This window comes from Callorhinus ursinus, unplaced genomic scaffold (genome assembly GCF_003265705.2).
Source record: "Callorhinus ursinus isolate GAN/ISIS: 27379988/994484 unplaced genomic scaffold, GSC_fseal_2.0 scaffold19, whole genome shotgun sequence".
Classification (NCBI taxonomy): domain Eukaryota; kingdom Metazoa; phylum Chordata; class Mammalia; order Carnivora; family Otariidae; genus Callorhinus; species Callorhinus ursinus.
Window position 1 is genome coordinate 25,288,441 of NW_027397081.1, and position 24,705 is coordinate 25,313,145.

Sequence of the window (24,705 nt, forward strand, 5' to 3'; positions counted from 1 at the left end):
CGGTGCCATGCCCTGACTTTATTCTGAGGAAACTGAGGCCCAGGAGGATGGAGTGACTTGCCCAAAGTCACACAGCAGAGCAAAGACAATTCAGGACTCCGCTCTTCACCAAGCCTCAGTTTCTTCTGAGTTATGGGATGGCTTCAGCAACAATGAATTCTCTTTCTCCCTATCCTTCCCAGCCTCCAGGCCCTCCCATTGACTCAATACCCCTGCCCACATCTCCAGAGGCAGCCTTGAAGCCCCCTCCCTCCATCATCATGGTCCCTCTCCTGGTCCCTCTCCCTGCCTCCTGATTAGGTGTTCTCCCTTACCCTCTGGAAACCCCCTCTTCCTTTTGTTATGATTGCTTACTTTTTCAACCAAAACTCCCGTGAGGCCCAGGGCAAACCATCTGTGGACTAAATCCCAACTAGAATAAGCACTTATTGAACAAACTGAAAGTTGCCTTATAGGTCTTGAAATACCTTTTCCACCTGAGAGCCCAGCCCCCTCCCTGCCCCCCCAACACCTTTGTTTCTAGGGCCCCTCAACTGCGCTCTTGTTGCCATTGAATGACTAAAATGCCCAACAAGGGACAGTTCAAGATTTTAAATTACTATTATATTGATTCAGGCAAGTTCTTACCTTAGGAATTTTGGAGGGATCTGGGCAAAAATGTCTGAAAGTCCCAACACACCTACTTTAATCTCATTAGTGCAAATTCACCTGACAGGCTCTGAAACCACTCCGGGGGGCGGGGGGCCTGAGCCCTGCGAACACTTACAAGGGGCAATTTCCTTCGCACCTGGAGATGAGAAATCACAGTTGACAGCCCTAGCTTTGAAAGACAGGAAGATTGGTGATAAAGTCAGAGTTGCACGCAGAGAAAGGACACATTCCATTCCCTCCCTGGGAGGGAGGGGCAGCGGATGGAAATTGCCAACAGGGGAAAGGAGCACAAAGGAAGAGGAGAGACAGAGCAGGCATCTCCAATGGTTCACACCTCTGACAAGAGAGAACAGGGATTAAAGCCATCAAAACAAATCAAACTGCCTCTCCCCTTCACTTCCCTGAAGCCTCCACTGTAAGCGCGGGCCACATCTGCTAGCCTCATGGGCAGAAATTTCTTAGAAGTTCTAAATCTTTGCTCGTCCTCCTGAGTTACATCAACACTGTCCTTGATCCTGGAGTCCATATTCTCTCCATGACTCTCCAGCAGTAGCTCCAAGAATTCAGACCTGGAGACTTTCCTTCTGACATAACATTGCCAGATCTTTATTTTGTCAAGTAACGATGTGAACACAAAACAAAATGAAATGAGAAACAAGCTATTATCATCACCATGATTTCTTTTTTTAAAAGGTATTTTAATACCAAATAAATAAATAAAGCTCTTCATATAGCTTTTAAATTTGACATGGTCCTTAGCATTTGGGAATAAAGACCTAATGCCATTGATAACTGAAAACACCACGTTTCCAACTTCAGTTCCTACCACTGTCCCTAAACTGTTTCCCTCCTAAAATACATCCTTTGATCCATCTTGACAAAACTATGTCTTTCACACTCTGGTAACTCTTGCTCATCCCTGAACTCCTCTTTCTTCTTCTTCTTTTTTTAATTTAAATTCAATTAGCCAACTTATAGCACGTCATTAGTTTCAGATGTAGAGCGCAGTGATTCATCAGTTGCGTATCACACCCAGTGCTCATCACATCCCCTGCCCCCCTTAATGCCCATCCCCCAGTTACCCCATCCCCCCACCCTTTGCCCCTCCAGCAATCCTGTTTGTTTCCTAGAGTTAAGTGTCTCTGATGGTTTGCCTCCCTCTCTGAAGTCTCTTCTTCAGAAGCTTCCCCTTCCTCAGCAGGCAGAGGGCTACCTCTCTTCCTCCAGCCCGCCCCATTCCGCAGAAAGTTCCCTCCCCAGCAGCGGTGCTCCACCACTGGTGGAGGAAGGAATAACTGACACATCCCTCTGCCCCTTCATTCACCAACGGTGTACCCAGCACGGTGCCTACACCACTGAGGCTACACCGGAGTAGAAAAACAAACTTGCCCTTGCGGAGTTTACTTTGAGGGAATCCGGTAAATCAAACAGACTTAAATGAGACAATATAAACCATTTGGAATCAGTGTGACTCAGATTATGGGCATAATAGCTGAGGGAATTTTAAGTGAAGGGAAAGTCATCTCAGGGTGGGACTTGCCAGAGATGGTTTCATGGAAGAGATGAGTTTTAATCTGGGCCTTGAAAGAAGTATAGAATTTAAATTGGCAGAGGAAAGCAAGGATGATCAAGGAAGGGTGAAGAGTAGGAGTGAAGGCTCAGAGGAGTTTGGCAGTGAAAAAAACAAGCTGGGCGCCAGGATTAGAGCATGGTGGTAAGTACTGAGCACCCAACAGGGCAGTTCTGAGAGGGAAGCAGTTTGGGTAGATAAACTTGGACTAGCCCATGCGGGAAACGAAATGCCTAGGGGAGTAATAGAATTTTATTGCTGGAAATAAAATTTTATTTCTTTTTATTGGAAAGATTAGGCATCATCCCGTCCAACCCACTCATTTCACAGATGAAAAAACCAGGGCACAGGGTGGAAGCTTGCCTTTTCCAAGGTCATAGGAATAGCAGCATCGACAGTAAAAGTAAATGCAATGGCTGACTTTAACAGAACCCATACAACATGCTGAGCAGTGCTATAAGCACTTTATATACATACCTCATTTAATCCTTACAACCATCCTGTAAGGTAGGCACTGGACTTATCCCCACTTTCCATATCAGCAAACTGAGAAAGTAAGCAGCTTGCTCAAGTTCACAAGGTAACAGGGACAAATGGCAGAGTCAACCCTCTGGAATTGATCGCATAGGGTGCTAGTGCTAGTGGCAAGAACATAGGATTTGGAATCAAAGAACATGCATTCAAATTCTGGCTCCACCCCAGTAGTCATGTGACCTCAGGTGAGTTACCTAACCTTGCTGATCCTCTGTTTCCTCATTAGTACAAAGCAGATAATAATTCCTACGCCACAGGATTTCTGTGGGGATTAAATAAGATTATATGTGTCAAGTTTTTGGCACATAGTATGTTCTCAAAAACACTGGTTCCTCCCCTCCCCATCTCCTTCCCTCCAGGAGCCCTGACCCCACCTCCATGGTCCTATGGCTGCAACTCTGCCCCACCCCCATCCCCTACAGCTCTGGACACTAGTCTTCCATACTGGGGTGTCCTGCCCTGGAGGTAACTGAGGGGTGGATGTCAGGGTTGGGGGAGGAAGAATCTGGTTTTCCTGGATAGATTGGTACCATTCTCATTTGGCTCTGGTTTGTTAGCATCATGGGTGGCAGAACAAATCTGCTCTCCTGCTTGGGGTAGGGTGTGGGAAGTCATAAGGAACAAGTGGAAGGACATAGGCCAACCCTTTCATGCAATGACTTCTTCCTGGCCCAAGCCCTTGGCCTCTTGGGTGTCTTGAGTTCCTTTTTCCCTCTCTACTTTCTCTATTCAACCTCTTACATGCTGAGTTGCACTGCTTAATTGTTCCATGGGAGGCCTCGGAAAATATGTATGGGGAGACGAGTTGGTGGGAGTCAAGCAACTATATCAAGAACTTTGCTCCCAGGAGGATGAGACTGAGAGATAAGATGGACATTTTCTAAGAGAAGAGATAAGAGGAACAGTCCTCCCATTTTGAGTGTTGAGATAATTTAACAGCATCTTGGTCTCTTGGTTGCAAAGCACCATCATCTAACACCTGAAGTGCTAGTAAGCTTGAGCACATCTGGAAATTAGTGTTTGGTGGCTATTAAAGTGAATTAACTGTGTGATCAAGTCCCTCTGAAGAAAAGGCCACTGTTCGTGATTCGGGAGTTAATAAATCTGCATACGTAGACTCTATTTCTATTGGATTTAAATGAAGGTGAAAAAGGACTCAGAGAAGGCATCGGGGATAGGACCTACAATTTTGGAAGCACCCATTGCGTGCAAGGCACCGTAAGAGCACTTCATATATATCATCTTGCTTCATCTTCCTGGCAACCCCATGAAGCTGATGAAAGTCACTCGGCCAGGCCTGGGTGTTAATCAGTGTCACTTTCTAGCTGGGTGACTGAGGAACATTAACATCTCAGCCTTAATTCCCACATAGGAAAAGCAGGGATAATAGTGCCCATCTCATGGAGGAGTCCTAGAGGTTCAAAGATTGCACAGTGAGGAATACAGCACCTTCCCAGCTCGGAGCTGGTGCCTCGGGATTGGTTAGTACTGTCAGCAGGAGAGGTCACAGAGGTCTTTGGGAACGAGGGAGGGGGGACCCACTAAGTCTAGGCTCTGAAGCTTGGGAAGGATTTTGTCTTGTTACATCGAATTGAGCTTCATTCTGTTGGAAACGAGGATGAGCCATTCGGTTGACTCTGGAGTGTTTTGGCAAGGCGAGGGAGCCCTGGGCTGGAAGTCAGGGGCACAGGCTCCGCGAGCAGCTGACCAGGGACGATCTGGTCCAGGCCCCAGGCCCTCAGTTCCACGTCTGTGAAATGACATGGCTGGACCCGGTGATCTCTGAAGTTCGTTTCCTCCCTGCGAAGAACCTGGCATTCCAAAAGATAAATCCATTTATATAATCTTAACAGTCCCATTCTGGCTTTTCAAATTTGACAGGCAGCTTAGGAGGTATAAGAAAAATACCTCTCAAACAATTTCAAAACAAAACAAAGCAAGTTACAGGCACTGCCTCTGGATTTCCATTTCTTGCCCTTCTGCACAGGGAACAAAAACAAGAAAACATCCCCCCCCCCTTTTCTTTTTAATAACACACACATTGTCTTTCTACCTGGCTTTTCGTTTGGGCCGCATGCCAGCGATGTGGATAAGATCTTTGAGGCACTTTTATAATGTCACATACTTATGCAAATTGGCAAAGTGTTTATAGCAACCGGCACCACAACAGCACCCTGAGGTTTCAATTAGTGAGAAGCAGCCAGGCAACCTAAGCAGCTTTGAGTACCTGAATGCGGGAGGACAGCCCCAGAGAGAGGAGGGTGGGGACAGACCTGTCGTCGTGGCAAGGACAGATTCTGGAGCTCTCCGGGCTTCAACATGGCGGCCGTCTTGGCCAACCCACACTGGTCAAAGCCCCTCCATCTCCTGAATCAAGGTTTCCTATCTGTCCAGTGAGAGGGTGTGTCTGTCCCATTTGATGGGTTCCAGGACTGCTATGGGCCATCCACTGGGTTGGCTGCCCACTGACCCAAATCCATCTTCCATCATATGGACTCTAGATCAGAGGCCGTGCCTCAGCAGCCTCCCGGGTCCAAAGGCCCTACATCAGGTCAGGCCCACCTGTGCAATGATTAGCCAGAGCCTTTAAAGTTAGACAGAACTGGGTACAAAGCCTAGGTCATGTCTGACTCCACCACTTCCTAGCTCTACGACTTTGCTAATATAGCTTCTTCCTTGAGTCTCATTTTTCTTATTTGTAAAACAGAGGTAGGCAGGTTGGCATTTTAGTTAGTCTCACTTTGTAGTTATATGTAAGGCACCCATCTCATTGGGGTGTTTGGGAGTTAAATATTTATAAACAACTACCACGGAGCCTGACATGTAGCAAGCATTCGATCAGTGGGCATCGTCATTATAGTATCAGCATCATCCAGGATGTTTCCCAAGCTGTATTTGTGGGGAAGCACGCTGTTAATAGGCAGTATTTGAAAAATGGGTTTGTGGTCAAGCTAATTAAGAAATTACTAACTAATTAGGCAGCAAAGGTAGACAAGCTTCCTTCCTGCAAGACTTCTCAAAGCCCTAACAAGAACTGTGACTTTCTAAAGGAGGTTATATTACGTATCTAAAAGGAGGTTCATTATTTCTCAAACTGATTTGTCCTTAGAACCCCCTTTGGTTGTGGGCCATTTGGGGGACGAGCAGTCCATGAAATACCTTGGGAAATTCTAATCAGGGTCTAGAATGGGAAAAAAAGGAATCTGGAAGAGACACACATGGTGAGAAGTGATGAGCAGGACATTTGAGGAAGGAGTAAAACTAAAGGGGTGGAAGAGAAGAGACATGGATGATGGTGTGCATTGGAGCCATCTGGACCCCACCGTGAGGTCCAAGGGTCCAGTGTAATCCCTGTTTCTCAGGGAGTGCTTATTCACATTAATTCCTTTTGAATCTCTACACAAACCTTTGAGAGAGCCAGGCTTGGTTGTCCCCATTTTACAGATGACCACAGTAAGGCACCGACAGGTTAAGCTCCTGGCCCAGGACCACACAACTACAGGTGGTGCATCTGGGATGTAAGCCCAGTTGCCCTACTGTCAAGTTCTGGACTTCTCTATGTAAGACGGAGGAAAGTTGAGTTAGATTCTAGCATGCAGACCATTCAAACTCGTTAGCCTGAGGAAGTTTAATAATTAAGATCAATTTGGGCTGATTTTTGACTTTAGATGTCACCCGATTGTTTTCATTTGTTGCCTCTTTCCGACATTTGGAACACTATAAAAATGTGCTCTGTGGAGAAATATAATTGGAACCTTACCAAAAAATTTTTCAGTGACTTTTAGAATTTGTTGAAACAAATTCCCCCTTCCTGCCTCTCATTCTCTCTAACCCCAGCCTCATCTTTAAAACCCAGTGGCCTTGTGTGCAGTCTCCCAGACTCAGGCAATCCTGTTAACAGCTATGACCTCACCACAGAAATTGCTGAGGTCAGCCTGTTCCCTTCAGTCCTTTGGGATAAGGAAAAATCCCAGGGGCCTGTAAATAGTGCAAGAAACAGCACCCCACCCAGTGCTCTATTTAGCTTGGACGAAAAATGTACGCGGTGACAGTGCAAAGTGCCATGGGCAGCAACAGGACCCAGGGAGACTTCTATACCTCATCACTTGTTGATTAATTATGAGGCTATATATAGAGTTGTATCGGTTGTGGAGTTAAAGGTGGTGCTGTGTGTTGTTCTCTCTTACTCCTGCTGTGCTTGCTGAACTAGAGAACCCTCCCTGCCAAAGGATAAGAGGCGCAAGCAGTAAACATCCCCGCCAGGTGCTGGTGATCAATTAGGGCCCGAGTGGGAGTTTGCCTGTCACACCCAAGCTTCTCAAAGCCAGCTCTAGGCACCTGGGAAAGCATGTGGAGAAAGGCCTTTCTCTCCTCTCTGTTTGGATGGCTGGCTTTTGTTTTTTGTTTGTTTGTTTGTTTTTGTTTTTACTGGGAAACCAAATTCAAACAAAACCAAAAGGCTCGCTCTTAAGTACAAGACCCTGAGAACAGGGACTCTTTCTCTCACTCAGTCAATTCAAACATCACCGATTAAGGTTTTGCTGTGTACACAGCGCTGTGTGTGAAATCTCTGGAAGAAACTGAGGTATTGTGGCTGTCCCCTGGGTGCTCACAGGCCCGCTGAAGGGACAAGATCCTCAGACCAAGTAGAGGGAAAAAGACAAGACAGGGTAGTATCATCCTAGGAGGCTCTTGTGGACATTTACCATTTTTGTCAGCTCTTCGGGGAGCCACCCTTCCACAATGCCTGTGGTCCTGGTGGGGCTGGCCACCACAGTCTCCTGTAGCCCAGCTTCTACCAGAGGAGTGAATGAGTGAGCTCGGTCCCTTTTCTACTGAGGACTTGTGTTTTGAGTGGGGAACAGAGCGACACAGAAAGGGTTTAATCTCCCCAAAGTTGCCGTGTGGTAGAACAGAGCCTTAATACCAGGTCTGTCTGGCTCTGAGCCTACGCTCTTCTCCACAATGTCACTATCACCACCAGGAAATGAAGGGAACAAGAAATAAAAAAAGTGGAACCCAGAGCTTACCATGGAAACCCCTCTGTGGAACTGCCAATGCCAAAAGAGGAACCGGAATATGGGTTCATGAAACTTAGCCGGGGGAGAAATCATTTGTAAAGAAGGACCCAATGTAGCCCTCAACTCCTGATAATGAGCAGTAGACTGAGGGTAGGAACTGTGCCCTACTCCTCTTTTCTCGCAGTTCCTAGCATGTGTTTGTTAAACAGTCTAATGACATGCTACCATTTCCTTACAACAGCAATCATAATTAAAAGCACAGGCTTTTTGGGCACCTGGGTGGCTCAGTTGGTTAAGCATCTGCTTCGGCTCAGGTCATGATCTCAGAGTCCTGGGACTGAGTCCCACGTCGAGCTCCCTGCTCAGTGGGGAGCCTGCTTCTCCCTCTCCCTCTGGGTGTTCTCTTTCTCCCTCTCTTTCTCAAATAAATAAATAAATAAATCTTAAAAGCACAGCCTTTCCAGTTGGATAGATCTGGGTTTAAATCCTCCCTTCACAAGAAAATGTGGCTTTTTTACTTGGAAATAATTGGAAATGGATTGCTGTCTCACACCATTATGAATCAATACCAAATGGATTAAGAATACAAACATCAAAGCAGAATTGGAAAACTTTCAGAAGACACGCATAGGTGAATGTCTTTATGACCTTGGGATAGGTACCGATCTCTTAATCTGGACACAAGCTTTGCTAATTATAAAAGAAAAGACACATAAAATATGACTGCATTAAAACAAAGTCTCCAAACTTGAAGGCAATACTGGAAATATGTATAGCTAATAAATGATTAGTTTCAAAAATATGTAAAGCACTCCTACAAATAAGGAAAAACTCAACTCAATTTAAAAATGGGCAATAACTATACAGAAGGGTTTCACAAAGCAAGAAACATATCTGGAACGAGGTAGTGCAGCCTGTGTCTGTGGAGGACTTAAACAAGATGAAAATAAAGGAACATTTTGGGTTTGCTTCAAGTTTTAAGTAAAAGTTGAGTTTCATATTTTTTTTCAAGAAACACATAAATCTATAAAGAGATGTTCACCTCACCAATCATCAGGAAGAGACGGATCACATTTCATCTCCATGAAATGCCAGTGTACACACATTTGATTGACAAATCTAAGAAGTCTAATGATACCAAATATTAGATATGAACAGGGTGTCACATTCATTGCTGGTGGGAAATTGGAAAACCATTTAGCGTTATCTTGTAAAGTTGGATACCTGCATACCCAGCACATCTATTATGTATATATCCAATTTCTGTATGCATATACCCAAGGGAAAATTCAGCACATGTATACCAAGAGACACATACACAAAAAATTATCACAGTCAAATTTATCAAAATAGCAAAAAACTGGAAACAACTAAATACGCCTTGGAAGGAGAGTGCATAAACAAATTGCAGTATGCTTTAAAAAATGGAATGTTCTGCAGCATGAAAACAAAAGAGCTGCAGGGGGACTCTTTCACATGGACGAATCTAAATAGCATCATGTTGAAGTCCCAGGAGACCACATACAACATGACAGACTTGTTATAAAGTTTGAAAACCATTCAAAATTAAAATGAAACTAAGCCAAGCTGAATAATATGCCATTTAGGCACCCATATTGCTGGGGGCAGGAGGAATTTTTTAAAAGAGGCAAGGAGGGACGATGCCTGGGTGGCTCAGTCAGTTAAGCGTCTGCCTTCGTCCCGGAATCGAGTCCCGCATCAGGCTCCTTGCTCAGCAGGGAGCCTGCTTCCCCCTCTGCCTGCCACTCCCCCTGCTTGTGCTCTCTCTCTCTATGTCTGACAAATAAATAAATAAATCTTTAAAAAAATAAAAGAGGCAAGGAAATGCTAAACCCAATATTCAGGGTAGTGCCTATCTCTGGGATGGAGATAGGGAGTAGGAAAGAAAGAAACACATAGGAACTGTAAGTTATTGGTAATATTCTAGCCTTGGTTTGGGCAGTGGGTCCAGAAGTGTTTATTATATTATTTAGAGTGCATACATACATAAAATAAGGTAAAATAAAAGATGGCCTTCAAGGGACAAACGAGGATAATGAACTAATGATTACGATTAATCCAATTCTGGGAACCTAAGATCCCATCAGTCAATCAGTAAGGAGGAAGTCCTAGGCCCATCATGTGCTAATTATACAGGCCAGATGTTGCTTACCCTATCTTAATCTCATGTTTCTTGACTGTGGGGAACTAAAAATCATGGGCTATTATAAGGATTAACTGAATAACAAGGGGAGCTAATATATTTTTAGAGCAGCTTTATTGAGGTATAATTCACATCCCATACAATTCACCCACTTAATGTCTACAGTTCAGTGGCTTTTAGTATATTCAGCATTGTGCAACCACCCACAATCAATTTTGGAACATTTTTATCACTCCAGAAAGAAACTGTGTCCATTAGTGGTCATTCCCCATAATCCCCCACAACACACTACCCAGCCCTGGGCAACCAGGGATTGGGTATGGATTTGTCCGTTCTGGATAGTTAATATAAATGGAATTGTACAATATGGGGTCTTTTGTGATGGGAGCTAGTATTTTTATCTCTCCCTACAGCAGAAATTCTTCAAGTGTACCTGTGTGAATCCCTGTTGCTCTATAAATATAACTTGGCTGCTCATATAAGTGTTCACTGTAATCATGACCATCAAAATAACTTCCTTTTAAATGACTGAGCACTATGTATCACGTAGACACTGCATGATGTTGTCTTATTCAACACAAGTCTAACAATGCCCTATGTAGAAGTCAGGGTAGAAAAGCCAAGTCACTTGATCAAGGTCCCATCTTGAAGAGGTATCCCATCGAAGCAGGGAGCCATACCTCTCTCTGTCTGACTTCAGGACCTTAATCACTACGCAGTAATGCCTCTGTATATGACAGCCTACTGGGGGGAGGATGGTGTCATGAGCTTAATTTTCATACAATGATGTTTTTGTTCTAGTGAAGCTAATTTGCAGTGTCCGTTGGAATAAGGAGGGTTAAGGTCTTGAGGTATTCTTGGCCTGACTAAAATTATCCAGTATTGAACCTTTTTTTTTTCTAGAAAAACTTACCTGTGGGAAGAGCAGTGATTATCATCTGAGAGAAAATGTGCCAATGAGTGAGTCGTAGACTGTGACTTAAGGGTTGGTAAAACATAAAGAGCTCGCTAAGTCCTTAATTATTGGTGCTCAGTGAAGGGTTCATTTCCTGTTCTGCGTTCCTGTGGGTATCAAGTCAGAGAAATAGGAGCTTCTATGTTACGGGCATTGGGACAGATCTTCTCTGAATGTCTAGCAGCTCCCACGGCCTGCATATTGGAAATAAATGACAGATAACAAAGGAAGGAGATGGGGGAACAATTTCAACCTAATTTGATTTAACAGATATATTTAAATTACTGTGTATATTGTTACTCTGCTAGGCCACGGAAATCCTCAAGTTTCTGTAAAGGAGGGGTCGGTATTTTTGTTGGAAGAGGATATATACTCAGGAGGGTATTTTTTGCGCTCATTTTATAAAGCAGAGAAACTTTTTATCTTTGGTTACACATTTGTTTGGAGGAAAGGTTGTTGCTTTTGGAAATTGTACATTCTCACAGAAAGACACAAAATTCACCTCCCCTTCTTCCTTATTTTGCCTCAAGGGAGCTTAGCAGGGCCTGATTAAGCAAGGAGAGTCATCAAACTTTCTTCGACAGGTCAGAAATCCCTGGGGTTGAGTTGAGTTCTAGGTGAAGGGTTCACATTGGTGTCAGACGAGTTCGCGTCATCTCGTCACTGTCCATCCTTGACAGGACAGCCGTTTCACTACCCTCGCGCCGACAGCCAGGGACAAGCGTTCGTGCTTGACGCCTGAAGAGAGAAACACCTGGCTGTGATTACCTGCAACTACACAGGTTTTTTTTGAAAAAAAATTTTTTTAAAGACTTATTTATTTGAGAGAGAGAGAGAGAGAGAGCATGCATGCAAGCAGGGGCAAAGAGAGAGGGAGAGAATCTCCAGCAGACTCCCTGCTGAGCTCAGAGCCTGACATGGGGCTCCATCTCATGACCCTGAGATCATGACCTGAGCCAAAATCAAGAGTCAGACATTTAACAGACTTGCCACCCAGTTGATTACAGTTGATTTTTTATTAAATTACTTCATGATCTATTTCCAGGAGAGTGGAGACTTCAAATGGATCCTAGGCTCTACAGGTCCACATTTCTGTCCCTGTCCCCTGACCTCCTTCCCACCTACCTCAGAGGTTTCTAGCTTTTTCCTCTTTGCTGAGCACCTTTTCCTTCTCCCACACCTCAGTGTAAAAGGGGAAAACAAGGCATTGAATTATATGACAACTTCAGCCCAAAGTGGCACAGCGATTCTCAGTCTGCTTCCCGTCCCAGCTACTAGGAAGAGGTCTGAATTCATACCTTACTTAATCAGGGAAACATTCCTTCCACTCTGAGAAAAAATAAAATAGCCTTAGAAGGAAAACTGGCTAGTTCCTAACAATAAGGAGAAAATCACCAGCGGCTGGTGGGTGTCTATGCAGGGTTTGAGCCGCCTCAGTTTATTCTTACCTGGAGTGGGTTGTGCTGGAGATGGTATGGGATGGTAATGGAAAGCAATAAAGATGGGAAATATGAAAGCACTATATTAAATCTGGAGTGATCCAGAGGTTTTTCTCCCAAAGTCACTAGTACATAAGCCCCATGAGGGCAGAGATTTTGTTGCTTAGAACTTACGGGGCACTCAAAAAACTATTAAATGAAGGCACAAACCCAATATAGACCAATGATGTGGGTCATCAAACCTGTTTCCATTTACTGACAGGATTTAGGGCAAGGAGAGAAGGCTAGAGGTCAGTTCCTCTCACTCCCGCCCTCAGGAAATCTATTGCATCTGTCACTACCACCTCCCCTACTACCATATTAGTAGTGCTAATTATACTCATTGCTATTATTAATTGTCTATTCTATGCCAGATACCATACCAGGCAATTTACATTTATATGTATATTTAAATTGAACTTCACCTACCTGTGAGATAGGTATTAGATTCCCATTTTATAGTCAAGGAAGCTAAAACTCACAGAAGTAACTTGTTCACAATTAACAATCAGCAAAATAGGAATTATAATGTAATCTGACTGACTCCAAAGCTCACTATATATTTCTAAACTACCAAGATGTAAAGGGGAGAACGGTATCTATTTCTGAGTTGCTCTTAAGAGGTTCTAAAGGGAAACCATGTACCTTGTTATGAAAAAAAAAAAAAAAAATCAGCCCCAGTCAACTCCAACATGAGTCAACCACTTCCATCCTAATGTTATTATTTATGGTGTTGATGTTGTGGGTTACTATTGCATTCTTCTAGAATTCATCTCAAGTTTGTAATACATGATCAGACATTTGTATGTGGTCTCACTAATTTATATATAGTGTTATCCATTGTGTAAATATTCACAGTAAGATCAAGAATCTGGCACTAATCTCCAGAGACTTAAAGAATATTTAAATAGTTCCTTGATGCAACATCCTTATTGACGGATTACAGTAAGACATTATGAACCATATTGCGCCTATCCTGGAAGTGATAAATCATTTCACCATATAAAGTCTTGGAGTCTGAGCTAACTGCTCTCCCTTCTTGGCTTAGGAGCCCCCACCTGGGAAGCAGAAGCTGGGGGTGGGGCGGAGCTCGGAGGATGGGAAGGGGGGAAATGAAGGTAAAAGGGAGGAGCTCTCAGGTTAATCCTGTAGGTTCATTACACCGGAAAGGTGGGTCCAGGAAAGCCATGTTTGGCAGGTAACGGGCCTTGCCTGGATGACTCAGCAGCCTCCAGCATGGCAGCCAAGCTGAGTCGGTGAAAGGAAGCACAGTTCCTCCAGGCCTGATGAGTGAGGTTATAAAGAGCTCACTGAAATGCATTTCAAAGCCATCCACTATCCCAGTAAGATGCTTCAAAACCAGGCTCAGAACTAATCCAAAAAGAGGGTGTCTTGATCCAAGTTCACAATGCATGCGAACAAGTCACCCAGCATCTGCCAGGAGGCCTTGGTTCTGTGCAAATGGGGAAATTAACAAAGTTCCGCTGAGTGTGCCACCCATTAGTAAAGGGCCACTGGGCTCTCAAAGGCTCTGGGATTTAGATACTCAGCCTCCACAGTGAGGCTGCTTCATGCTCCTCTGGCTTCTTCCACTGAAGCATCCCAAAGTGCTTTCCCAGGGTGGATTATTTATCTCATTGGGTCGATAAGGCTCAGAGAAGCCAAGTCTTGCCCAAAGCCAACCAGCAAGTCAGTTCCTGAAGTGGGAATTGAGATCCAAAGCTCCCAGCCCTATTGTGGCCATTGGATGGCACCCTCTGAGGGGCTCCTGAGGAGAGCAGAGGACATGGGGCGAGCCCTCTTGCATGGGAACTGTGGCAGACTAAGGGAACGGGACCCATGTGGAGGTGGAGCCTTACAGACCCAACAGCATGCAGAAAACAACTCAGAGCATGCATCCTACCTGAGGTATATCAGCGGCATTCTCTTTGTAAATAAGGACATCAGTATTGAGATTAGTGGTTGTGTAGTCATAAAATACTAGAGTTGGAAGAAGCCCCGGGAGAGCATCCATCCAATTTCTTTTGTTGCCTGGTGAGAAAATGGAGATCCAGAAAGATTAACTCGATGCTCAAGGTCACACAGTTGGCTCATGTCAGAGCGAGGGTTGGAGCCTGCATATCTTAAGTATTGACCCTCTGTTCTTTCTAAATGCCAAAAGTTCTGACAATAATAAAAATAATTACCTGATCTTTGACAGCACCTTGAAACTAAGTGAATCACCACCTCAAACAGTAGCTAGTCTTCCCCTGCACTTTCCTGCTATCTGAACAGAAATGGCATGAGGAAACCAGAGGTAAAGGGGTGGTGTGCACTGCTCAGACCTGTAATCTGAGATGGAAAGCCTCCTGAATCTTCTACTCCATTGGTCTTGGAGAAAATGAACACAGCCATGGAAAGAAATGGTGGTACATTTCAGGGAGGCTCTCAGAGAGCTGGTGAAGCTGGTCTCACTGGCAAGGTCAGGCCCACTCTGGGACAGGTATCTAAAAAATCAAAACAAAAAAACAACAACAAAAAAGACGTGTCTGGAACAGTGTTCTCAGGCTTCTTGCGTGGGCCTCCACTGAGTGACAACGGGCTCTCGGCAGAGGTGGCAACTGGCAGCGGGAGGCTCTCCCATCGCTCACCCACCAGGTGTTCTTCCCAGCAACCACATCAGCTTGGCAGGGAGTGCCGCATCCAGGGCGTTGGGAGGGGCAGAGAGGTGCAGCTCCCTCTCCTTTGCGGTCCAGGTGTCAACAGATGGGATATGGATCTGCCCCTCCCTTAACAAATAAATAGGACTTTTACAGGCTGAGTAATCCCACATGGGATAGGCCAGACTGTCAGATATCTCAGGTTTTCCAGCCAGGGTCTGCCCTCCCCAGTCTGCCCTCCCCAGACCCAGAGCCCGTCACAATTCCTGTAAGGAGCGGCATTTCTAGAACGCTGGCCATCCCCTGGGCAGCCATGAGGCTGCATGTGCCCCCACTGGAGTTATGGGGAGCCAAGTCTTCCTGGGCGCTGCCGCTCATCCTTTAAATCCCGCCCCCCCCCCCCATTTAGCAAATGTCCTGCTCCCGTTCCCAGTCTTTACGCTCATGGTTGTGTGCAGGTGCAGTCAATCCCTCCCATTCAGCCCCGAGAGACAAGAGTGAAATTGCTGAGAAGACGGATTTAAGGAAGGAAAACACTTCCTTGTTGAGAACGGCATCGGCCCCAACCTTTTTACGCTCCTAACCACTGCCTGGCTTTAGTGAAATAGACCAAGGGATGAGCTCCCTGGCTGTTCTCTTTCTTTGGATTCCCTTCCAATGCCAGGGCCTCTGAGCAAGAGGGGCAGTCTGCTGGGTCCTGAAAAGTGAGAAGGGGACACTGGCAGGTGGACAAAGACCAGGTTAGACGCTAAGTCCTTGAGTTCAACAGTGCCTGCCTTCTAGCCCCCTGCAAGAGAGAGAGCTCATGGAGTTAATGTGGAAAGAGTGTTAGGAATTCAGAAGTCCTGCGGTCTGATACGGGCTTAGAGGTCAGTAAACCTTCCTAAACCTGGGGTTCTTCATCTGCAAAATGGGGATAGTAATACCTCCCCTCCTCCCTTCACATAATTGTGAAAATTAAATGACTTAGAATAAATGAGAGCTTTGAATCGCTGACGAGTACTGCACTCCAAGTGAGTCCTCATTTTGCTCTTTTGAGCAGTTAGTTCACGGCATCCGCACCCTGCCTGTGTGGTTGAGCCACTCCCAGCCGTTGCTGAGTTCCCCAGGTGGGTTCCCACCCAAGGGAGGGTAAAGGAGGTGAGCCCTGGGGTTCTCGTTTGCCTCCCTCCTTCCTATAAATATTCTACCAGCACTGAGCCAGGCACTGCTCGGAGAGGAAAATAGACAAAATCCCTAATTTCAAGGAAGGACAGTAGAACCAACCCCCTAGTCCTAGCCCATGGTGGCGATTGTCTGATCTAGGGGAGAGTAAAGTTTGGGACAATACAAACCGTCTCGGCCTTCAACAAGCACCTCATGGATGGATACCAATAATGATAAGAGATCTTTCTGGACCTTTCAGGCCTGAACCCCAGCCGAGAACCCACGGAAACCAGTGATCCAACCCATTGTGAGTGGTCACCCACTTCCCATCTTCTCACTGGTCAGAAAGGCTGGAGCCTTTGACTCACACAAGCCTACTTTGCAGCATGGGGTCACGTTAGGGTCAGCTGTCAATCCCTAACGCTAGAAAAGCTCACCTCTGACTTAGTCATGATCTCCAGGGTTTTCATCTACAAGCAAGGAATTGGCACTTTCCACTGAGGGATGACGATTGGACCCTGTCGAGCCTCCTTAAGCTCCATGACTTAATGACTCCCCAGGTTAATGGAAGCAAAAGCCATGTAAGAAGTCACAGCTGCCAGGAACTTTTGGTGAAAGAGCGAAACTTTCTGAGCAGGTTGGGGAGTAGCAGCGCTAATCCCCCGAGCCGTCCCCCTCCCCCGCTCCCCTTGCCGCACCCCCCCCCCCCATCTCAGGCTTGTTTTGACAGCTCGCCCAAGCTGGGTCCCATGAGAAGAACATCAATATTGCTCCTTTCCCTTTTCACGTCTTTCGTCTTTCGCTCCAACCCATCGTTTGCCGCAGGGGGAAGGAAGAAACAATCAAGCATTGTCTTGTTCTGGCCCGGTGTGTCAGGGCCTCATGGAATAAATATTATTTGCCTGGGAGGGGAACTGGCTGGCAGACAGCTCACAGTGTAAAGTAAGGGCTGGGTAGGACAGGGAGGGCGGTGATGTTTGGGTTTGGTTTTATTAGGAGTTTAATCTTTTTCTCCCTTGGTTCTGTGGGTTTTGTTCCCCCGGACAGGCCATTAAGCATGAAGCCGGTCTTGTGCAGGGCCTCTGCCAAGAAGAAACAAAAGAGATTTTTTTGCAGCGTGTGCCCTTGGTCACTCCCTCCAGGTCCAGCTCTGGGTGAGCCAGGGGTGTGCCTTCTGGCGACTCTCACAGGCCAAAAAGAACATCTTGGAACATTCCACCTGCCATGGCAGCCCCTCAGCAATTATGGTCGGGACAGCAGCCCCCGTCTGGAGAGACAGGGGCCCCAGATATCCCAGTCAGTCTGCATCTGTTGTGTTCCTACTGTGTGCAGTTCAGTAGATGCTCTAGTATGCTGCATTTCAATTTTCCTTTGCGCCTTTTGCCTGAAGAAAGCCTCCCATCTCTCTGGAATAGAAACTGAAGATCAGTCACTGACTAAGAGGCCGGCATTGGCGGGACTGCACCAGAAAGGCTCTCAGGAGGAGGAGTGGGTAAGAAACACAAGGGCCTTGCTGCCTTGGGACAGCCACAGAGCAGTGGGGGTAGGAAAGGGGTGTCTCTCTGCTGTGCAATCAAAAGTCCCCCCTTCCCCTCACCACAAAAATCCCTCACCCCTAAAATCCATTCTGAGGGCAAGCTACCTACCCAACCTCTGTAATAATAGCTCTTCATGGCCGAGAACTTACTGTATGTTGGACATCATGTGAAGTGCTTTTACATATAGTATCTCATTTAACAGAATGGCATCCCCACCTGTCCAGTTCCATAGATGAGAAACCGAAACTCGGAGAGGCTGCGGAACATGTCCAAGGTTACACAGCTGATTAGAAGGCTCTGAACCCACCTCTATCTGCCTCCACAGTTTTATGCTTTCAGAGGCACTTCCCATAAGCGGAGACAGATTTGTGAAGACCCTCCTATCTCCAAGCCAGCCAGGACACACCTTTGCTAAGGGGACAGGTACCATCTGTCACTGTGGTGAGAGGCTCCCTGGCCTCAGAGAAGGGCAGCCACGCCCTGGGCTTTGGGGCCATTGTGCCGTCTTCACCTGTGGGAGACCCTCTGTTCCCAGAGGGCAGAAAGCCTGTCTGTGGACTCTACTTAATTATTTCTGTATCCCAAATTATTCAGCGCTTTCCTCGGTGCCATGTACAATTAGGGATTTAATACATGTTTTCTGAGGAAGATAATGATCTCATCATGCCAGCCAGGGAAATAAATATTGCCCCCCTTCTCTTAAGGAGAAACAAAGAGCCACAGAAGGCTAAGCCCTCCTGGGCACTCAGTGCCGTGTGTAGAGGGCATGGGCATGTGAGTTCCGCAGACCTTGCTTTGGATCCTGGCTCAGCCATACACTAGCAGGGCGCCTGGGGCAAGCCAGCTGACCCTCTGTGAGGCTGAGTTTCCCCAGACACCTACCTTATAGGTTAGTGTCAAGATTAGGTTGAGAAAATGCCCCCAAAGCTCCTTGACTGGCAGAGTCCTGGTTCAGTGTTAGTTTCCTTATCAGTGCATCTCTTTCTTTCAGTAAGACTCTCAGGGTTCAAGAATCTTGATTCTCTTCTGCCTTGGGGACATTCCCACCACCACACACAGCTGGTACCACACCAGGCTCACAGGCATGAGGCCCAGACTCGAGGCCACTGTCCCCCCTCAGTGGCACGGCTGAGACCAGGCTGGAGCTTTGCAACAAGATGTAACTCAAGCAAGGAATAACAAAAGGGGACATAAAGCCAGAAGAGTGTGCCAATAAGTCACAGGGTGACTTCTGCTCCTTGTGGCCTACTATAGGGAGGCCTCTCTGTCCGGCCCCAACTGTCTCCAAGGAGCACCCTCCAGCCTGTCTAGGGTCCTCAGGGTCCAGGCTGAAGAGAAAGAAGTTGAGGTACTAGAGCGCTCTCTCCCACCCAAGACCTACTTTTGGAGTTCCCGCTTCGAGTCTGAAGACAGGCCTTCTCCCCAGATGATAGCCAGAGTCAGCGTTCCTTTCCCAGAGTCCCTGCTTCCTTACGCTCAGGAGGATAACCATATCAATCCAACATCAATAAACCCTGCATCTGTCCAAGAGAAGGGGACATTTATGACAAGTGCTTTATCTTGATGCCATCTCATTGGATCCTCACATCAACCCTGTCAAGTAGTTTTGTTTTGTTTTGTCTTTTGTTTTAAAGATTTATTTATTTATTTTAGAGAAAGAGAGTTGGGGGAGGGGTAGAGGGAGAGGAGAGAGAGAGAGACTCTCAAGCAGACTCCCCGCTGAGCACGGAGCCCGATGTGGGGCTCAAACCCATGACCCTGAGATCATGACCTGAGCTGAAATCAAGAGTCAGACGCTTAACCGACTGAGCCACCCAGGCGCCCCCTGTCAAGTATTTTTGGATTATCATTCCTAACCCGCCGATGAAGACATTTTAGCTTGGAAAGATTATGTGAATTGATCAAGTTCATGGCCGGCTAGCAAGGGGCAGAGCAAGCACTCATTCTAAGCCCAGCTGTCGGGTCTCTCTGTCCTTAAGCCCAGGATACCAGCCCTAGCATCTGCACCCTCCCTAGGAATGAAGCTGGGGCTCTCCTACACAACAAAGTTTCCTGGAAGTACTGAGTGAAAGAAATGAGCACCGGATGAAGCCACAGGCATGAGGCAAGGGGACCTGAGAGTTGTCCCTCCCTCTGCCAGGTAGTCGATCAGAAGACCAGGGTTCAAGTGCTGGTTTCACCACGTGAAGAGTGTACAGGTCAGAAACATTACCCTCAGTGCCTCAGTTTCTGCATCTGTAAAATGGGGGAACAAATGAATTAATATATATAAAGTCCTCAGAATGGTGCCCAGTACATAGTAGTCATTAAATAGATATAGGTATTTTATCAACGTTGTGTTGTTGTTACTATTATTTCCTCTCAAAGTTCTGTGAGGAATAAATGAGGCAATGGATGTGGAAACACGTTACAAGCCGCAAAGGTCAGGGATGAGTACTCACATATGCTGATGGGATAATAGGAAAGGAGACTTGGCTTCACGTGATGTGTTCCAAGAGTCTCAAAACCTTCAACGTGAGACACAGAACTACTCCAAAAAGCAATCTTCTGGGCGCCTGGGTGGCTCAGTCGGTTAAGCGTCTGCCTTCAACTTCGGTCATGATCCTAGGGTCCTGGGATCGAGTCCCGCATTGGGCTCCCTGCTCAGCAGGGAGTCTGCTTCTCCCTCTGCCCCTCCCCCTGCTTGTGCTCTCTCTCTCTCTCTCTCTCTCTCTCTCATGTACTCTCTCTCTCAAATAAAATCTTTTAAAAACAAAACAAAAAGCAATTATTTGCTTTCTGGTTGTTTTTGTGTGTCCTACCTCCATTTTAGACCAGATCTTTTCTGTCATGGAGCTAGCTGTTTGCATTTCATTTAGTTATCCTCGATCACTGCATACCACAGGTGCCAAAGAAGCAGCACCTGGTCTAAGAGGTCCTTGGATGTCTTAGTGTGAACAGAGAATACAATGCAGCTCTGTCTCTTTCTCAGGTAATCCAGGTGCGTCCTTTCCTGACAGTCTGGAGGAACCCGGCAGGCAAGCCACCCAGCCAGGGGTGCTGCTAGCTGGTTAATGGCCACGAACCGCAAAATACCACCCTTCAGGGTCTTGTAGCAAAAGCTCCTTGGCCAACATTGGGCCAGTTTCAAATGTGTCTGGTCAATTAGCCAAACAAGAGTTACTTGAGAGCAAATTTGCACCCAGCACTATGCTGGAAACACAGGGTTATATAAGGGAAGTGGCTACGCCATGGTCCCGGCCCTTATAGAGGTCAGTCTGGCTGGTGAAACAAGGCCAATGAAACCGAAACAATGAGAGAATTATAAAAGATGGTGATATAATGAAGGGTTAGATTTTACGGCACCGAATGTAAATGCTGGAGTATAAAGGGAGACAGACAAAAGCTAGAGGGGGCAGGAAGGCTCATGCAGGAAAAGGTTCGTTAGCTGGGCCTTGATGGCTGTGTAGGAGTTGCATTGGTGGAAGGCATTCCAAGCCCGGGAAACTACATGAGAGAAATCCAGGAGGTCGAAGATACCAAGGACTGTTTATGGGGCAGAGGCGAAACTGGCATGATTGGAGCAGCGTCCTTATTCCCAAACCTCTCCCCTGCTTTGCAAGAACCAGGAAAATGAATTCCTATTGGAAACACAAGTAGTTGAAGTTGGTCCAGTCGGTCCTATTTGGCCTCCCCCATCGATAGCCCTGTATAAACCCTGGCGAGCTACGTAACCACTTTGAAACTCACTCTCCTCCTCTGTAAAACGGGGATGACAAGAGCTGTTGAACAGAGTGAGAATTCAAAGGGAGGGTATGTGGAGGCTCCCAGGGCCAAGTGCAGATAGGCAGGTGATGAGGACCATTCTCCCCTCAAATTCCAGAGTCAGTAGCTCCCAGCTCAGGTTCTCTGGAGAAGTGCCCTTCCATGCTCTCCCAGGAGCTACTGCCCATCTCTCCTTGCAGAGAGCAGCAGGAGTTGCTTTGTCTCTCTACCTCTTCAACTAAGTTCCAGGCAGAGGATAAAGACAGAGTTCTCTGCTCTTGGAACTCACTCCTGCCCTGCAGAGGGTGAACCCGATTTGTGTGAGTCTCTTGCTGTTGACATTGATCCATAGAGGGCGCAGGAGGACGCTGCCTGGGACCCACCTACCCGCAAAGCAGACTGCACCCTGACCTTGTGGGATCCTAACAGATGCCCTCCAACTTGACAGGGGGCCCTTCAGAGCTAGGCCTCTAAGAATGAAGCAAGCTGTCCTGGGGGGGGGGGAACCCTGCTAGTTTTGCCACTCTCCTTTTTCTCTTCCTTGAGAAGAGCCAGGAAGGTGGAAAGGGCCTTGGGAAAACTTCTCAAAAGTGCTCACTGATCCGAGAAAACAAAGTGGCCCGGTAAGGAGCTGCCCCAGATTGGGAGCACCCGTGAAAGCGTGAGCCAGAGAAAGGAATGATCGCCTGGCCCTTCTGCGCAGCCTTGCGGCGAGACTGTGTCTGTAAAGAGCCGCGGAAGGCAGTTGCTCAGGGTTGGAAACAAACAACACACTGAAATGCCTTGGGACAAGGAGCATCTAGTCGATCAGCCCCGAGGGACAGGCCCGCACCTCCTGACACTGCTCCTCGGCCCGGTTTCAGGCCACTGAGTCCAAGTTTCTGCCACAGACCCAGGGCTGAGGCTGTTTCCAAAGAGCTTGATAATAGTTTTCCACCTGTGCCTTGCCCCAGCCCCACGGCCCAGCGCGCCTGCCCCGTTTCCGCCCGTCGGGCCGGGCCCGCAGTCATTGCTGAGAAGGGAGTCACGGTCCAGCGAGGCCGGGCCTGGGGGGCGGGGAGGGAGGAGAATGGGGGGGGGCGCCCGGGGGTCCGGAGGGGGCCGCCCCGCCCGCCCCGCAGCCCGGCCCGGGAGGGACCGGCACTGCCTGCGGGCGGAGAAGAAGCTGCCGGCGCCAGCACGCGAGACTCTGGCTGCCCGGGCTCCGCGCCCCCTCCGCCCTCCCCTGCGCCCGGGGCCGTGAGACCGTCCTCTGGGCGGCTGCGCTCCGGGACACTGCCGGGACCTCCGCACAGACACCCCGCGTGAGAGGGGGTCGCGGGGGAGGGGGGCAGGGCGTGCGTGCACACGTTGTCCGTGCGTGCGCAGGCGTGAGCCTGGGAGGGGGGGCTGCAAGGCGGGGCAGGGCGTGTGCGCGCTGGTGCGTGCGGGTGCACTCGAGAAGGCGTGTGTCCGCCTATGCGCCCGTTGTGTCCGTGAGTGTGCGCCCGTGCGCGTGCGAACGGAAAACCTAACAGAGAATTCCATGCAGCCTAAAAGACAGCCCCAAGCCCCTGGATGGGAACCCCTAGAATGTAAGCTCCATTGGGGGGGACTTGTGTTTGATTGTTCACTGCTATATCCCCAGTACCTCTTAGGGTACTTGGTACATAGGAGGTGCTTAATAAATCGTCGTTGAGTTAGTGAATGGATCCCAGAAGTGGAGGGAGGCCATTCTGGAACCGGAGAGAGTGGAGAAGGAAAGCACATCTCACTTACTTGGCTGTTCTGGGTACCAGCCCTGTCTGTCCCGAGTCAGCCCTTCTCCGCAGGCAGGTTGTACCACGTTCACTTCCCTGCTCCCACTGGTTCACGCTTTCCCCTTGACCGGCCTGTTTCCCGGGTCTCCTACCTGTTAGCCCACAGCTGACAGAGCGCGGGAGACGGCCAAGCCGAGGAGCAGGGCGCTGCCTATAGAGAGCTACCGAGGCGGCCTCCCCCTTCTGGAAGCACAGGGTAAGATCCGATGAGACCCGGCGCTGTTCCTTTGCTGCTCCGTTGGGGAATTTAGACTGGGAGCTTCAGTTTCTCCACTTTCAAATAGTAGCTGTTACATTTGCCCCACAGAGTTGTTGCAAAGTCAAGGAGTCCCTAGAAGGAAGAGTTCTGGAACACATGGTAGGTCTTACAGAAAGTTTGGTTTCGCAGTAGTCTGGGAGTGTCCCGTGTGTGGTGGGGGATTGGTTATGGTTTGATAATCGCTACCAGAACACCCCTCCTTTTTTCACAAGTTGCCTTGAGGGGAATTTAATGGCTGTTAAAAACTGAGGCAGGGGGCGCCTGGGTGGCTCAGTCGTTAAGCGTCTGCCTTTGGCTCAGGTCATGATCCCAGGGTCCTGGGATCGATCCCCACATCGGGCTCCCTGCTCCACAGGAAGCCTGCTTCTCCCTCTCCCCTTGCTTGTGTTCCCTCTCTCGCTATATCTCTCTGTCAGATAAATAAATAAAATCTTAAAAAAAAAAACTGAGGCAGGCTTCATTTCTAAAACCTTCATGAGGCTCTCTGCTATGAGTCATGTATTCAGCTGGGGCCTCCTCACACTCAGGAGGGAGGTTTTTCCAAGTCACCTTGCCACCAAACTGGGGTGCTCCCAGGTCTGGCCTCTCTGCTTGGGGACCTTCTCCTGCCCACACGGGCTGCCTCCATAGCTACCCTGGAGGAGATTAGCAAATTCTTCCTTCGCTTGGAGAGAGAGACACTAACGTGAAAATCTAATCCTGCAGTAACATTTTTCATCACTAAAGGAAGGATCAGCTTTCACCCTTCTCAACCTGATTTAAGGACTCACCAGAAATAACAACCTTCATGGAGTAATTAGGAAATTATCCTCTTACAAATTGGTAGATGTCTCCTTTCTTTTCCTTGGGATAAGGAGGTTGTTTTTCTTTTACCCTGGTGAAGCTGGTGCGATTAACCACACCACCCGGGTAATTGTTCACTTGTGGGTAAGTTGATAGCCTGCCCTTCCAGGGCGCGCCTGCCAACACTCTCCAGAATAACATGTTACATCCTCTCTGCAGCCCTTCCTGATGAAAAGAAAACTTCAATCATGTTTAGTTAAAGGAGTTCTTTCAACCTGGCCTGTCAGTACCCTGGAGGTGGAGAATGACACTGAGGTTAAGGAAGGGTTTTGTAGAACTGGCTAGACATGAATTTGTTTAAAGGGATTGGGTGCCTTCAGTCTGAGCCTAATCGATGCTGACTGTTCCTGGGCTTGTGGAAAAC

At 47.6% G+C, this 24,705-nt stretch overlaps 1 long non-coding RNA gene across 1 annotated transcript; it reads right to left on the minus strand.

The window, feature by feature from the left end:
* Positions 1 to 14,345: 14,345 nt before the first annotated feature.
* LOC141374591 (uncharacterized) lies at positions 14,346 to 23,522 on the minus strand. Its single transcript, XR_012381607.1, has 3 exons — positions 23,332 to 23,522; positions 14,698 to 14,859; positions 14,346 to 14,404 (listed from the first exon to the last, which is right to left on the minus strand). It is a non-coding gene; the product is annotated as an uncharacterized lncRNA (long non-coding RNA).
* Between the last annotated feature and the right edge of the window lie 1,183 nt (positions 23,523 to 24,705).